This window comes from Parus major, chromosome 2 (assembly GCF_001522545.3).
Source record: "Parus major isolate Abel chromosome 2, Parus_major1.1, whole genome shotgun sequence".
Taxonomy (NCBI): Eukaryota; Metazoa; Chordata; class Aves; order Passeriformes; family Paridae; genus Parus; species Parus major.
In genome coordinates, this window is record NC_031769.1 from 52822355 (window position 1) to 52836580 (window position 14226).

Sequence of the window (14226 nt, forward strand, 5' to 3'; positions counted from 1 at the left end):
GGAGAGATGTCATTAATGTCTAGCTCTGCATTAGGGACTGTGTTGTAAGCATGAAAATCTGAAAAAGGGAATGAGAAAAAGCTTGATGGCATGGAGTTGTTGAAGAACTTCACAAAATAATGAAAGAGCAGCTGAATATCAGTAATCATAGAATCATGGAATGGTTCATATTGGATGGAAGCTTAAAAATCATCTGGCTCCTATCCCCCTGCCATGGGCAGGAATGCCATTCACTAGACCTGGTTACTCAAAGCCCCATCCAGCCTGGCCTTGAACACTTGCACAGAACTGAGCTGCATGCACAGAAATGAACTGTGCCTCAGAAATGGGAGTTGAGCATTATAATGATCAGTGTGAGCTAAATGCACATTATCAGTAAGAAAAGGAAGCTAAACATTTTTTTTGACTGGTTGGTGTAGCTGGAAAATGCAGACATGGTTTTGAGTATCGAAGGAGAATGGCAGACTTCAGGGTAAAACAGAAACTCTCATTTGGTAGGTGTCAGAGATTGAAAAGAATAATTTCTCTCTAGACATCTTGGGATTCTTGGAGTGTGTAGTAGGGCATGGGTCAGGCTTTGCTCTGGTGAGGTAGTGCCCTGTCCCCCATACCCCCGGCCCCACAGTGTCTGTCAATCATGCACACTGGAGGCAGTCCCAATTTTGCCTAATCCAGCCCCTGAGTGGGCAAGAGACCATAAATCCCACCTGGGAAGAAGGGCCAGGATGAGCCAGTAAGAAGCCTGACCATGAGGCAAGAATGTTGTTCCTTAACTGTACCTTCTTGGTAGTAGGTAAGGCTTCTTGGAGTTTTCTACCCATTACATCGGAGGAACCCAGGAGTTGAGGGGTTATATGACTGTCTTTCTATATCTTTCCTCTCTTTCTGTTTTTCTCTGCTTCTTCTTCTTTAACTCTCCTTCCACAGAAGGTAACATGAAAATGGCTTTAAAGGTTTTTACGTTGATTGGGCTAAGTCTATGCCATGATAAGTGCTTTATGATGTACTAAATAATTTGCCAAAATTCCTTGATTTTTCATAGCTTGCCAGTAAAATTTAGTGTGATTTTTACTTCTTGAGGATATCTGGTCAGTATTTCTCCTTTGTGTTTACCCAGAAGAAAAGAAGCTAGGTTTAACCCCTGGATTTAAGTGTCTGGGGTAAAAGTAGGTCAAGACAACAATTAGGCCACTCTTTTGCTCTGAGTCCAGCTTACTCAAACTCTTCACATGCAAATTTTTTTGAGGGACAGAGATAGGGAAGAAAAATAAGACATAAATTTAAGTGATCATGTTTCTGATTGGAAAAGCTACTTGCTGATTCTCACTTAGGTATGTCACTTTTAGCACTGTAAAATACTTCCTTTACCACACTTTCTCTGGTAGAATAACATGGTGGATCAGGTTATGAGAAAACAGTGATCCTGTGTAGACAGAGGGAATTCACTCTGCATAACAAGGCAAGAATACACTCATGCTGTAGCAAACCAGACAGTTTGGTTATCCTTCTGACACAGCCAAATACTTGGTGGTTTTGGGTTCTTGTTGCCCTTTTTGTCTGTTTTGGGATTGCTTTGGTTTGGTTTTTTTTTTGTTTTTTGGTTTTCTGGGGCTTTTGGTGTTTTTTGGGGGGATTTTTTTTGGGTGTGTGGTTTTGGTCTTTGTTGTTGTTTGTTTGCGTGTTTTTTGTTTGTTTTGTTTTATTGGTGGTTGTTGTGTTGTTGTTTTTGTTTTTAAATATGTTTTTAAGATCCCTTCCTGTTAAACCACAAAACTGTATTATCCTCATTTTTGAGCAGCTACAGCCTGTGATGATTGTCTCTGAACTTTCTTCAAAGGCCAGTCCCTTCAAGCTCAAGTCCTCCTTACTGTCTTAGGAGTCCCTGTGGAGACAGATCCATGGGCATATGAGCCTATGAATGGCCAGGTTTGCCTTGCTACATTCATGCAACAGCAGCCGAGATCCTGCTGTTTACATTCTTATTCCAGGCCTATGCTTTTTAAAAAGAAAAGTGAGGGGGGAAGCAAGGCAAACTAAAATAAAGATGAGGCTAAAACCAAAGCTAGTCTTCGCAGCATTTTCACATAAACAAAATTGTTTGACAAGATTCTTTTTTTAATAAGAAAAAGGATGGAACATGGACTGAAAAGGAGAAGTGGTTGTAACTTCAAAGATAGGAATACACCAGTGGGTAATAAATATTTATAAAGTAAGACATGCATCAGCCTGCCACATAGACTTTCTACAAAATGATATATGGATGAGCAAAGTGTGATAAAGAAATGCAGAGTAAAGAAACACAGACCCTAAATTTAGACATGTGTAGATTTTTCCAAACATTGCATTTTCAAGTATATTTTTAAGAAGGCAAGGAGGGAAGGGAAAGATGGTGTTTTTGTTTTGGTTTATTTTATTTTCCAAAATAAACACAACTCTTTCATGTCTTCATTTTTTTCTTTGTTTCTTCCACTTTTTAAAATTTTTCTCAACTTCCAGTTTTTGTTCCTTGTGTTTGTTCTCAATGTGACAGAAGTTGTACTTTTAAAGCTAAATGGGTTGAGATATTTTATAAAAGAAAATGAAAGACAGACCTTTGACTGCAAGGAGATGTGGAAGTTTGCTTGGTGCCATTATAATGTCCTACATCAGTAATTTTCAGTTAACCCCTTTCTCTGCCAACTCCTGCCTGTATACCCTCAGCAGCATATTCCCTGACAAAGCAGCTGAACACACCACCACTTCTGCCAAACTGAAAGGTACTGTTCTAATTTTCTTAGACTCTCCTCTGAGAGCAAATTAAGGCTTTCCTGACTCATTTGGTGGTGGCCAGATCTCTGTGCTGAAAGTGCTATGCATTAAATCTGGCACCCAAAGAATGACCTTGAATAGAACCTTATTTGTTTCTGATAGAAAAAGGAAATTTTACTGTTATTAATAATTGTGATTCCTGCCATTCAAACCTGAAGTCTGAGCTGCCTTTTTTTTTTTTTTTACTGAAGTGTATGTTTGCCTTGCATAATATGATCCTTTAGACCTGTAACATGCTTATGCAATGCAAAAGGTCTGCCAGTGTTACCAGGGGCATGATTTGAAGAAGTCAGGGTGGTGCAAGCAAACAGAGGCTTTAAAATGTAAAATGGCCTACAGTGGTTGCAGAATATCAAGATGGTGTGTCAATAACTCAAATCATAACACCCTGTGCATTCTGGTCTAAGTTTTAGGAAAGTATTAGGAAAGACAGCTTTTTAACTTATAAAATGAGCACTTCTGCAACAGAAACAACTGTCAGACAAATATAGAAGCCTGAAATGTCATTTTTTTTTTTCTTCAAAGTAATACTACAATTTAAAGTACAGCAGAATAAAATTACAGTTTTAAAGAGAAAAAGAACAGATTTGATTTTAAAGACTAGGTATATGAGAAGTGAGTCAGACCTGATCTTAGCGACACCAGAAGAGATTTGGAGTTACTACATTTCGATTACTTCTGATGTAGTCCAGTTTGACCAACAAGCTCTGGAATAAACAAGAGCAGAAATATCCTTCATTATGAAACACTTGAACACAGTCAAAGCAAAAAAAATAAAAAAAATATACAAAAAAGTGAAAAGTTACATAAGCCAAAAAGGTACATAAGCACAACATAGATCTTCTTGAAAAGCTGATGTCTGACCCAAGCTCAGGTACTTTCAGCTGATGTGAAGAGAGTCACAGGAACTCAGTTCTGTCAAATAAATTCCCTAATTTAGAATTACTGCAAGGATGTTCAGGGTGTTCTTGAGGAAAACTCTGGGGTGGAAGGAGCATGTAAAGCTACTTAAGATACTGATCCTGGAAATGTTTTTATGCATTTTGTCAGGTGAGAGAGTGAATAGGCAGGAAGTCAGAGAAGTATTCTAAGATATGGCAAGCAGAACAAGACAGATTTTTTAAGTTCTGATCTGAAAATAAAGCTGCATATAAACTTATTTGTTTAGATGGAAAGCTACATGTGTTCCCATTCCTTGTCTTGCAAACAAGGTGGCTATGGTGCTTCCATCAAAGGAAGTCTTTAATCTACAAAGGTAGTTGTTAAAAAGTAAAGGATTTCTTTAGTGATTCATGTAAAGTGGGAAGGACACAAAACCAAAGCATAGGTTGCCACTGAAAGATAGAAAGCATACTCTTAGGTAGAAACATACTCTTTCCAATGGCATACTTGCCCAAGCTGAAATACAACAAATAAATAATAAAAATGATGAGTCAGTAAAATAGTTATATAGAATAACAAGTTAACCTAATCATAATCCTTTAAGATCAGGAGTATTTGGCAAAATTTGCTTTGGAATGCTTTTGTGTGATTTGGCATATAAAAGACAAATGGTAGAGATTGCAGCCACAAACAAAGCCCTTAGCTTTGATCCATGTGTGTTGCTCACCCATTCCAAAAGTGAAATGCAAGAAAGTAGATGCTTTAATTTGCCCAAATTGCTTTATCTTCCAGTATCACACGGCCTTTTATAACTGGGCAAAGAGATCCTTCTGTAGTGGGCAGGAATTGCTTCTTTCTATTGCAGTTTTAATAACTGCTGTACCTCATGAGAAAAGTTCTTCAGCTTTCCAATAATTGTATACTGCTTGTACCTTGTATCTCTAAAGATGTTTCACTCAGTCCCCATAAAAATACAAATCACCCTTTGTAATCAAATTTTGTAAGAACAGTTCCTGGAAGAAGTGTTAACATTTTTTTCTTACTTGGACTTCAAGAAATGGATAGTTTAATAGGACCTAGAATTATGATAGGCATGCCTTGTATTTGCAGTTCTACACTTACTATATTCTGCTCATCTCAGCTATATGACTTATTACTCACTTTTTGACCTAAATTATTATGCAATCTTACTTCATACTATTTAAAAATTACCTCATTTCACCTTGAATACCACAAAGTAATGACAGCTGAAGTAATTTCTAACATGGTTTGTACTTAGTTTTTGGAATCTATTCAGGTAACAGGCCATACCAACGCAGGGGTGTTATTATCTGATAAATCGCTGTGTGCTTGGAATAAGTCTTAAGGCTGAACATCTAATTTGGACTTCTGAAACAATCGCAATTTTCAAGGGATAAGTAGTGACTGAACAACATAATAAATATAGAAATACTATTTCAGTATTGTCTAACATAGGGATTTATGATTTTTTTAAAAACCAGAAATGTAAAGATATTATTTCATATCCTCCAATAGAGAGATTACGGAGAAACTGCTGAAAAAAATTATGTTTAATAGTATGGTACCGTAATTTCACAATAGAATTTAATCATCTAGGTTGTGAAAACAGTTATGGTGTAGAGACACAATTAAGAGGTGTCTCAATCCCAGAGACAGTGGGATGAATCTTTCTGTCCTTCCCAAGTCTTTTCCTAAGAATTCCTATTGCGCTAGGTACACCTTTTGCTAGGATTGTTCCTAAGCTATTTTGCCATGTTTAGTAGCTACAGGTTCCCTACACATGGTGCACAGGGCAAAGAAAAAGCCACTCATGGGTACAGAGGCAGCCTGAGTTCCTTGGCATGTTGCTGCAGCAAGTCAGTCAATTCTAGTGACGGCAATGCAGGGCATGCTCCTTTCCTCGGCCATAAATCAGTGCTGAAAAATTAAAGATGATAGCATGGATTGATGATTGGTATTTGAATCCCAAATGATTGACGATTGGTATTTGAAGTGGCTTGTGGAGGCAGAATTCAACACCAATGGGCTAACAGAGATTAGGCTCTTCTGAACACACAAGAGGGTCTCCTTGGCACTGGACAGAAAGACCGAGAAGGGGAGAGAAGACACATTTGCAGTTGCATCTTCAGGAAACTCACCATCACTATGTTAGAGGACAGCAAGATTGATGCCCTTGGATAATGGTTATTTGAGGACCTCAATGTGATTTGAATCACAGTTGAAAAGTTCAGTGTTAGCAGTGACCTACTGGGTCTCTGTGGAGTTAGGTACAGAAATGATCTGTGGTTGTATAAGCCTCTTTAGGACAATATTAAGACACTGCTGGCATTTGCAAAACCAGTACCTAGTCCTGGACCCACACAAACTTTGATAGCTAAATTTCAGTGGCTGTCCAGAAAGCTCATATAACTGCCAGTGTGAAGTTTCTAGCCACACTGAGTTGAAAAGGGCAAGAACTCAACAGGGCTGCACAAAATAGAGTCCTCCTGGCTGTTTCATTTGGCCATGGATAGGATCAAAACTTCAAAGCATAAAACATTCTGTTAGAATAATTTCTTTCCTGGTTAACCAGTGGCTAGAAAGTACTTTAGGACATCTAAAGCATAGCAGCTAGGAATCCCATAGCCCTTTCCTAAAAGGACTGGAATTTTCTCCAAGGCAAGGCCTCTAGCAACAACACAAAATGTGGCCATTTTGCCACAGGTTTCATGTGCTTGAACTTGTTCAGAACTTATTGAATCCAGAATATGACAGCAAAGGGTCTGAGAAATCTCCATCCAAATTATTTACGACATGACTACAACACATCCAGGTGAGAGCTTCTTTCATATTTATTTTTAAAAAAATGATGAAGAAAAGCTCCAGTATTTTCCATCAATACTACCTTTTGGTATGATTTTGTAGATCCACAGAAGCAAAGTTTCACTGCATCTGTGGGGGCAGGACAACTCAGTCACTTAAGTACATAGCATGGTTCCCCCTATTTCTGCATTACAGCAACACCCCAGTTTGTAACTCTGAGCAAGTCACAGGCTCTCTTTCAGAGGGTAGTTAATGTGAGGTTCTCACTGCTTACTAAGAGAGATTCCATGGCACTTTTCACAAAAGTAGGGCTATTAACCTCTTTGACCCGACCATATTCCACTATGCTTTAAGCACCATGGGAGGAAGAACTAGTTTAGTACTGACTGAGAAGGAAGAGTGCCACCCACTGAACCAAAAACATCACACTTAGCAGCAGCATGAGTATATACATATAGACATATGTGAGTTTTCAGTATATATACACACAGAATACATTGAACAGAAACCAAGGATTAATCTGACGTGACAGCCATAGTTCACCGTGTCTTATATTAATCTGTTACATCATTCAGTGGCAAAACTGACAACACATAACTTGATCATGTTTAGTCACATTAGGAGAGTTGTAAAGACAGAATTTTCTCTGATGCAGTCTCAGTATCTGTCGAGAAATCCATAATCTGTGACTGCAGCCTTAAACTGGTTGATTTACACCAGTAGAAAAATGCAGCGGAGGAATGAGGCCCACATTATTTCTCTCATCCCACTGTTTCCACTCTACATAATGGCTGCTAAGAACAACTTTCCTGCTTGATATGTTTTTCTTTCTGTCAGCTGCCACCTTAAATTAGCCTTTCTTATGTCATTTGGTAGTAAGGATCTTTGGGTTCCCGTCAGGAGATGCATTTAACATACTTCTGATACTCCAGCATAAGCAGCTGTGACATGTGGGCAACTCTGAACATCCACAACCATCACCACCAATTACCCCCTTTATTAATCTGACCTTACAGTGGATACCCAGGGAAAATTTCACTGTCAGTCTAACATTTCACAGCTTCCTATGTTTCATGAATATATATATGCTGTGTTTCACATTTCACTTGTTCGCTGCCCTCCCAAACACCAGCTTCTTAATATTAGCTGCTTTGGTACTTAGACATAAATCACTTTTTTATGGCTGCTGCACCATTTTTCTGCTAACAGCTGCCATATTGCATTAGGCTACATTATACACGATGAGGAACGACAGAGAGGTGGAGCACGATGTGTGCAGCCTAATAAATTTATTGTGCCGTTCGGTTGATAGGCCTATTCATCTTTCAACGCTCAGAGTACAGTAAGTCCTACTAACCCAAACTAACAACACTCCAGGAAAATGTTAAGAATGTAGATTATATGCAAAACAGTAAACTCTGATGCTGTGTATTCAGCTTGGATAGTCTACTTCTTGATAATGGAGCCAGTATATTTTAGGCATCTGTTACCCTTAGGGTGCTTTTATGGAAAGGAATTTATAATTCCGTTTGCAAACACAGCCCAAAACTGTATTGAACAATGAAACTCTTTGGATTGTGGTTATGTTTATACATCTCAAATAAACTCTGGACTTGTCTACACTGCAGGCTGTGGGATAACGGAGAGATACCACATCTCAGCTGAAATAGCTTATGGCTTTCTACTGAAAAGTGAACATTCCATGGACCCATGTTTTGGAAGAACATAAGTATCCACCTAGAACAATGCAGGAAGACCCTATGATGTCAGAATTGCTCCTCTCTATTGCCTGAGAAGTCAAGATTCATTCCTGTGTTTTGAAGAGGTCATCCACAGTCTGAAGCATCCCACATCATGTTTATCATTTCAGCGCAGCTGGGCTTCTTTGCCACTTGCACACATTTTCAAAATGGACTGTAAAAACTGGCAAATGTGGAAACCTGTTTAAAAGCTCTGACCTCAAGCCCATCAGGAGTTCTTACAGCTATTTTTATTGAATCCTGAAAATGAAATTTCCAAGCGAAATTCTTCCAACAGAAGAAACAGTCATTTTGCTAAGAGAACGAAGTAATTAAAATATGCAAATTTGGAGTTATAGTACAGATTATTTAGGTTATAATAGTACATACTATAGAGGATTTCATATGTGGAACAAAGTTTTAAGAAGCTCTTAAAAGAAATACTATTCTTCCTTTCCCATGCAAAGTCCCCTGGAGCTTCTGCAGTTATTGGGAGTTCCTTAAATCATAGCATTGAGACTCTCTATTAAGGAATACACAAATTCAAATCTTTACAATTCTAACTTTTCCCTAATTATCTTTACAGCAGCATTCATAGCGTGGGGAATACAGTAAACTGTGTGGTAACGTTAATTATGTGCAAATGGCAATTGTAAAGGTTTTAATAGTGACCTCTGCAACTAGAAACCTTATTGATCATTTCTATATATATAATGACATAGTGCTGGCTAAAACACCAAAATCCTAGCCTGGCTTGTACCAAAGTCTATGTAAAACCTGGACTGGACTCCTGAGGAGAAAAATCTTGTTTGGGTGCATCTCAAAAAATGGTAAATATTCCCCCCTTTCCCTCAATAAACTGAAATGTTAAAAGCTAAATAGTGATTCTAAATTATTTTATAAAAGTATGAAGAAATCTGATTTAATAAAAAATTTATAAAAAGAAATCTGTGCTGATTTGAATCTAAAGCATTTGCAAAACAATGCTTGGAAAAATACTTTAGCAGGTGAGAGGTGAGGTTCTGTAGTGACGTAGAGTCCCCAGGCAGGTGAAAATGAGATTTGGGTAACCCTAGGATGTCAGAATTGCCGCTCTCTCTTGCCTGAAAAGACAAGACTCATTTCATATCAGTAACAGGCAGGTCTTAAATTTTCTATCAGGATATCAACACTATTGCATGAGGCCCTCATTTCTTGTGTGTTCTGAGACCTACATACAACAGTCTTTTCCTAGTTCAAATGGTTCTGTTTTTTGTTTGTTAGGTTTTTTAGCCATGGGTTTTTATGTGTTGTTTTGTTTTTGGTTTTTTTTTGGGGGGTGGGTTTCTGGTTAATTGGTTGGTTGGTTTGAGATTTTTTAAAATAGCTGGTAGACTTGGAAGCTTGTGAGATCTGTTTGAAAATCCACAATACACCAAAGCACAAATTTTGTGCTATTTATCTGTAACCCAGCTGCACAGATAGCCAAGATATTCTTAAAAATCATGAAATTGTTTTAATGAGACACCAATCATTTGTATACAGTGCTGAATAAGAAAGGCTCAATACCATCTTACAACATTTAGATAATATCTCAAAGGGGCTTTCTTCTGGCACATGGAAGTTAATGTTCCTAAAAATTCTAATTTTTTGCTAAGACACAAAAGCATATTGGACACCACTATGTCTGGTCAGCTTTGCTGGCTGCAGTAAACAGTAAATGAGACCACATTTTTTGTTCTCTTCATCTTTAAAATTAAGTTCATGTGAGCCTCACTGTGTACTAGCATACATGCTCAGCAAATATGCAGTTACAGCTTGCCACTATGTAGAGGTGTTACTACTCACTCCCTCAGTGCAATAATGCAAGACCTAGACACATTTTGCTTTGAAGAGGTTAATCTCTGAACGTTATGAAGTGTTTTGAGTGTTAATGGTCCCTGTTCAGTTCTGTATTGCTTTGAGAGAGCCCAGCTTATACATCTGTTTATTTGAACTCAGATTAGCTAATGCAGTTGTTTATTTTTCCTTAACTAGAGCACTAAACCCCTTATTCTATATCGTTTTAATCATAAATTCCTAAGAAACATATTTTTTCTGCATAAGAACTTGGAATAAGTTCTTCACTTTGAGTGGGAAGAGTGAGATGATTTTGTCCACATTTGGGTTTTATTGTTTTAAAAGTAGAAGAGAAATTACAAAATCTTGAGACCATTACATATGTGCAAAATTATTTGTTTATTTGATTTTTTTAACTGAGTGAAATGCATAAATTTGTTTAAATTTTGTTTGGATAAAACTTTCCCTAGACACTATAGCCTATGTATTTTAATTTTGGTTTAGTGCCTGGATGCTTTGCTTAAAGCCAAACCCAAAAAGTACATTCTCCAGCTATACCTAAGAAGGTTGCTAGTTAACCACTTTCTAACCTTTCCATTTCTATGTAAGGAAGCATCATTGATCTCAAAAAGCTTGCTTTAATTTCCCTGCAAGGAAAAATCTTTATTACAGCAGAATGAAATTCTTTGGTCAAAAGAAGCATTTTGAAATGTCAAGTAGAATCATATTGATGTTTTCAAGCATAAACTTTCCAGTTCTCATTTTATATTAAGGGTTTCTTTTGAAATTTACCTATATTTATCTTTAATCAATGTTAAAAAGCCTACTTGAAATGTCTTCTGACCTGGAATGACATTTCTTTCAAATTTGTATGTTGCTGTTTGGCAGTAAAACTGACAAATTTTAATTCTGGGTAGACCAAAAGAATTTTTTTTATTGTTGTTGTTCTTTTTGTTGTTTGGCTAGCACAAAAATACAAATAAATAAATCCTTTATACAACTCTAGTCTTCAGACATAACTTGATCAGCAAAACTGTCCTTTTATTTTTACACATGTAAACAACAAGTAATCGTATTTGTTTTTACAGGGTTACTTCATACTTATGCAAGAGAAAAAGGAGCAAGACTTCCTGTCAAAATAGTAAAAAAAAAAAAAAAAAAAAAGGTTAAAAAAAGGGAAGGAAAAGAAAAACAAACCACTGTAATAGAGCGGCATCTCTCCTGTGTGTTGCTCGACACCAGCTGAAACAAAACTGACTTGAGACTCTGCAGAAGCATAGTTTGGAAGCGAGAAAAATAAATTGAATCCTGCAGCAGTAGAGCAACTCCCCCAGACACCGCACTGGGAGAAATCAGGGGAGTTTCAAGGGGCTGTGGGTGGAAAAGAGGATTAAGAAGAGCCAGCGGGACTTGGCTGACCTTTGCTAACTTCCTGACCCCCACTTTTCCCCCCTGGGAGCTGGGCTCTGGCCGTGGGAACAACACCTGCCTTCCCCAGCCCCATCTCCACAGGGGTTGCTGCCGCCCCACGGGCGCCTGGGGCCAGGAGCAACCACAGCAAGGGGAAAGTCTCCTGTGCCTCATCAACCCTATTTTGGAGCCACAGGGAGGGGGTAGCAGTGGCATAAAAAACTTCTGAGGGACGGTGAGCAATGTGGTTCATTGCTGAAGATTTTTCTACACCCCACTGAGGAAAGTGCCCAGCCCCACCTCCTTGGGTAAGATCTCAGCTGACTGGGGTCCCATGGACCCAAGCCAGAAAGACAGCTCACAAACAGAAGCCACTATCAACTTTAACTATGGCCCCGAGGTGTTTTGGGGTGGACATCAGAAGTTAACCACATGTCTAATTCAGTCATCTATGTGTATACCGTCAGTATTTCCATAACACTTAGTGTTTAAAGCATCAGCTACAGAAATGGGCAGGATCTGAACAACTTACACAAATGAATATTAAATACACTTTCTGTATCACACTGTATCTCTCACTGTAGTGCAGAGAACTGCAGTAAGTTACACACATATTTCAACATATGTGTTCAATGGACTAAAAATGTATGCACACTTGGGGCAACACCTGCACTTCTGTTGATTTCTATACAGACAGATTTTCATCTATAGTGTTACTTGTGCACTCTTGAGTCTGCACACATTCATCTAATGTGCATGTTGGTTATCCCTAAATTCCTGTTCATAGGAAGATTATCTACCCTACAGTAGTGATAAATCACATACAACTTAACATGTCAACACAGTGGTCATAAATGACCCAGTGTCCACACAAAACACAGGCTGGTGACGTCACCACTAGCAAATATTTTCGCCCTGCAGGGTCGATTGCAGGCCTAGGGCAAAAGATGAGGGGATTTCTGTTGAAGCACACTTTTTCTCAGCTGTCATTCCCCCTTTTTTGCCCTTCTAGTTTCCTCCTTTCTTCAGCTCACCTTTTCCTTCCTCTGAATAATACAACCATTACGTATTTTTCTAAGTCTATCATGCCAAATCAAATTAACAAATCCATCTCGTGACATTACCATAGTGCTTTTTATATCTCTCTTGTGAAATACTGCTCTCATTTCTGACTTACACAGAAAGAATAATTATATTTATTTGTTTGGGTTTTTTTTTTTAATCAGGAAACTACTAGATTATTTGTCATTTTAGACATGAAAGACTTGCAAATGTCCAGATCCAGGGGAATTAAAAAGTATAGAAATGTGATATAATGTACATACCCACACATGTATATGGAAGGATGAGAAGTAAATTCACAAACTCCTCAGCTCTTAGGAGCTGTGGGTGCTAAGGTGGAACAGATAAGGGGAGGAAGCTTGTTATCACCTCACTTGTGATAACGGCAATCTGGATAAATTAGAAAAGAGATAACAGACTTCTAATGTGGACATGAAGAAACTCCCCTAACCTTACACAGATCTTTACAATTCACTATTTTATTATGTGCTATAGATATAGCTCTTTTCTTTTAAAATGTAGAATGTAATAATGCAAATAAGATACAGTCTGAAACATAGAGTTATTCAATATTGAATTCCACATGAAGGTACTAGAACTTGAAGTGAAAAATTATTAATGCAGAGATAAATTGGACAGGTTGATGTCTGCAGATAAATATGGGTTTTGAGATAAACAGTGAAGCAACTCATGTCTGAAAAATCAGCAATGGGAGGGAAAACTCTGTCTCAGAATATCAGATCTTAGTGGTTACTGCAATCCCTATTAGGTAAATAAGATGTGGATCTGTCTAGCACTATATGAAAAGCAGGAGGAGGAGACCTCCATTCTGATTTTGAGCTTTCACCTTGAGAAGAGTCCATTTCAAGATTCTTTTACTTGATACATTTCTCTTCACACCTGCTGCCCCCTCCTCATCCTTAGAAGGGCAGAAGGTGGCAGAGATAAGCACTTGTTTGTGGTCCTGCCTGTTTGCTGGGCTTCTGCTGCATGAGGGCATAGCTCACATAGGCTGTGGTCATAGGTCTGAGCTGGGAATGGTGCTTCCATTGTAGAGCAGGAACTTGATCAAAAAGAACAGGATCTTGACAAAAGTGAGTTGGGGAGTTCCCAAAATGAGCTGCCCTAGGTGGTAGTTAGGCTAAAGCCATAAAAAAGAAAGCTCTTTTTATGAGCCTTTAGTGAGAAATAAAACCGAGTAAGTTGCCAAGATTGTTTGCAAGAAGGCAGCTCCAATAAGGTCTTATATCTCAATTTCAATAACAACATGGAAACCTGCTGTTTTATTGCAATGTGTTTTTAGAAACTCTGGGATGCTTCAGGTGGCTACAAGTAATGCTGGAGCTTTAAGCAACAAATGCTTGGATGAGCTCAAACATTCCGGGTTTTCCTGTACTTAATATGTTGCATTGCTATCTTGATATGTAATGTCACAGATGGTAATATTAGTCATGAAAGAACAAAGAAGCCAAGTCCACAGACAAATTAAGGTGGTGGAGAGGCAGAGAGAAAGAAGGGAAAGAGAGGCAGCAGTGAGTGCCTACAGCAAACAAATTTTGTTTTAAAGATTCTTCATGCACACTGAAAACCTTCTCAAGATCTCTGTGTTGGCAAGAGTAGCCATAGAAGGCTGTAAATCCCCAACCTGGCTTGTATCCACTGCAAAAAGTAGGGTAAGTAGTAT

The 14226-nt window shown here is 38.2% G+C and overlaps 1 long non-coding RNA gene across 1 annotated transcript; it reads left to right on the forward strand.

Annotated features, from left to right (window-relative positions):
• Positions 1–705: 705 nt before the first annotated feature.
• Positions 706–9131, forward strand: LOC109022472. The gene is made up of 2 exons (XR_002001364.1): positions 706–793; positions 8142–9131. It is a non-coding gene; the product is annotated as an uncharacterized LOC109022472 (long non-coding RNA).
• Positions 9132–14226: the final 5095 nt, after the last annotated feature.